Here is a 3,605-nt window from a genome sequence, read left to right on the forward strand (position 1 = left end):
TTCCTTCTGAGGGCTGTGAGGGAGAATCTGTTCCACAGCTCTCTCCTGGTAGCCTCAGACTTTCCTTAGCTTGTAAGTGGTGTTCTCCCTGTGTCTTCACATTGTCTTCTGTGTTTGTTCCTTTGTCCTAATTCACCCCTCCCCACTTTTAAAGCCAAGATCTCTTATCTCAGCCATTTCCTTTTTTTTGTGGACACCAGACAAATTGAATTAGGGCCCATTCTAATGACCTACACTTAATTTGGTCATCTGCAAAAACCCTATTTCCAAGTAAGATCATATTCATAGGCACTGAGAGCTAGGACTTCAGCATCTTTCTGAGAGACCATAATTCAAATCTTAACAGTACTTAAAGAGGCAAAAAGAGAACTGTAATGTATTATGTAGGCAGCAACTTTAGGAAACAGCTACCTCCCCTAGGGCTGAGGAGGCAAAAGGAAGAAGTTGAAACTGGCCTGCACGGTGGCTCACGCCTGTAATCCTAGCACTTTGGGAGGCTGAGGCTGGTAGATTGCCTGAGCTCAGGAGTTCGAGACCAGCCTGAGCAAGAGCGAGGCCAGGTCTCTACTTAAAATAGAAGAAACTAGCTGGGCATTGGGGTGGACACCTATAGTCCCAGCTACTTGGGAGGCTGAGGTGGGGGGATTGCTAGAGCCCATGAATTTGAGGTTGCTGTGAGCTATGATGCCATAGCACTCTACCCAGGATGACAGAGTGAGACTCTGCTTCAAACAAACAAACAAACAAACAAAGAAGTTGAAATGACTAAACTCAGAGGCCTGAACAATAGACCATGAGGCTGAAATGCAGATGATTGAGGAAGAAACACCAATTGTCTAGTGCTGGTGTCTTTGTGCTGAGAGAAGGGGCCTTACAGGGCCTGGGAGGGGATGCTTGTTAGCTGGGAGTCTTTGGGGGTGGGGACATGATGAGACTGGTTCTGCAAGTGTTAGCAAAACTGGTAACTGAATTCAGCTGGTGCTATAGGAAGGGACTGCCACTGCTGGGATTAGGAAGTGTGGTTGGAGTGATTCTTACAGAAGCAAGAAGCAATAGGAAAAAACCCCAAGAATCAAAAAGGAAGTAAATAGCATGACCCTTTTTTCTCCTCCACTGTACATCTCTCTAGCACTCTCTCTGGGCAGTGCCTAACAAGGACCAGTTAGCAAAGCAGAAATGTGGCTGGTAGAATCTCAGTCCCAGCATAAAGTATAGAAAGATAAATGTGGGGCTGAAAGAGAATAGACTAACTGGCACACCAACCTTAGACAATCAGGCAACTCAGAAAAGTAAGATTTGTATCTCAAAGAAAGTAAAGAGTAGGCCTAAGAACATTAACTTGAGGGCTTGATTAATGGAAGTTAATGAAGAAATATCTGAGTGAGAAAGAAACCTTATAAAGAGGTGTGGCTATAAAGTAATGTGATTGAATTTTTAACAACATGCTAGAATTTCAGCATATAAACAAGAACTGTTCTATTCAAAGCAGTTTCATGGGAATTTTTTTAGCTCTTTCTTTCAATATGGCCATTCTTTGGAATTTGTCTTTGGGAGTCTGTGGCCTGTACTTTTAATTCAATCTATGCTGTCATTTGTTTGTGTTTTGAGGGTGAATTAACTTCTTGGAAACAACTTAATGTCCTCCCAAGCTAAACATAATGAATAAAAGTTACACAACCAGATTTGATTCTACTTTTTTTTGACAGGTGGGGGTGATGTGTCAAAAGCAAGGTGCAATTTCTGTCTTTTTTTTTTTTTTTTTTTAAGACACTCAGAGTTTATTGAAAGACAAAGAAAAGCTCTACCAAGTGAAAATAAAGCTCAACAGTACAGAGGCGACAGAAGTGGCTCACCACCTCTGGTACCAACTCTTTACTTCTTATACACTCTATACATTACATTGATTTCTAGCTTCCATTGCAACTTTCTTAATCTCTGCTTCACATCTTAATTACTTCTTGTAGGGCGTGGTCAGGGCTAGCGCCATCTGACCTGTGCTTCCGCCGCTTGTCTCCATTCTTAGATAAGTTCTTTCCTATGTTGAAATACCAGTTTTCTTTGCTTGTCAGCTCTAAATCCTGTTCTGTTAATTTTTTTTTTTTTATTGTTGGGGATTCATTGAGGGTACAATAAGCCAGTTACACTGATTGCAATTGTTAGGTAAAGTCCCTCTTGCAATCATGTCTTGCCCCCATAAAGTGTGACACACACTAAGGCCCCACCCTCCTCCCTCCATCCCTCTTTCTGCTTCCCCCCCCATAAACTTAATTGTCATTAATTGTCCTCATATCAAGATTGAGTACATAGGATTCATGCTTCTCCATTCTTGTGATGCTTTACTAAGAATAATGTCTTCCACTTCCATCCAGGTTAATACGAAGGATGTAAAGTCTCCATTTTTTTTAATAGCTGAATAGTATTCCATGGTATACATATACCACAGCTTGTTAATCCATTCCTGGGTTGGTGGGCATTTAGGCTGTTTCCACATTTTGGCAATGGTAAATTGAGCTGCCATAAACAGTCTAGTACAAGTGTCCTTATGATAAAAGGATTTTTTTCCTTCTGGGTAGATGCCCAGTAATGGGATTGCAGGATCGAATGGGAGGTCTAGGTTGAGTGCTTTGAGGTTTCTCCATACTTCCTTCCAGAAAGGTTGTACTAGTTTGCAGTCCCACCAGCAGTGTAAAAGTGTTCCCTTCTCTCCACATCCACGCCAGCATCTGCAGTTTTGAGATTTTGTGATGTGGGCCATTCTCACTGGGGTTAGATGATATCTGAGGGTTGTTTTGATTTGCATTTCTCTAATATATAGAGATGATGAACATTTTTTCATATGTTTGTTAGCCATTCGTCTGTCATCTTTAGAGAAAGTTATATTCATGTCTCTTGCCCATTGATATAAGGGATTGTTGGCTTTTTTCATGTGGATTAATTTGAGTTCTCTATAGATCCTGGTTATCAAGCTTTTGTCTGATTGAAAATATGCAAATATCCTTTCCCATTGTGTAGGTTGTCTCTTTGCTTTGGTTATTGTGTCCTTAGCTGTACAGAAGCTTTTCAGTTTAATGAAGTCCCATTTGTTTATTTTTGATGTTGTTGCAATTGCCATGGCAGTCTTCTTCATGAAGTCTTCCCCCAGGCCAATATCTTCCAGTGTTTTTCCTATGCTTTCTTTGAGGATTTTTATTGTTTCATGCCTTAAATTTAAGTCCTTTATCCATCTTGAATCAATTTTTGTGAGTGGGGAAAGGTGTGGGTCCAGTTTCAGTCTTTTACATGTAGACATCCACTTCTCCCAACACCATTTATTGAATAGGGAGTCTTTCCCCCAAGGTAAGTTCTTGTTTGGTTTATCAAAGATTAGGTGCTTGTAAGATGTTAGTTTCATTTCTTGGTGTTCAATTCGATTCCAAGTGTCTATGTCTCTGTTTTTGTGCCAGTACCATGCTGTCTTGAGCACTATGGCTTTGTAGTACAGACTAAAATCTGGTATGCTGACGCCCCCAGCTTTATTTTTGTTACTAAGAACTGCCTTAGCTATACGGGGTTTTTTCCGGTTCCATACAAAACGCAGAATCATTTTTTCCAAATCTTGAAAGTAC

The sequence above is a fragment of the Nycticebus coucang genome, chromosome X (genome assembly GCF_027406575.1).
Source record: "Nycticebus coucang isolate mNycCou1 chromosome X, mNycCou1.pri, whole genome shotgun sequence".
Taxonomy (NCBI): Eukaryota; Metazoa; Chordata; class Mammalia; order Primates; family Lorisidae; genus Nycticebus; species Nycticebus coucang.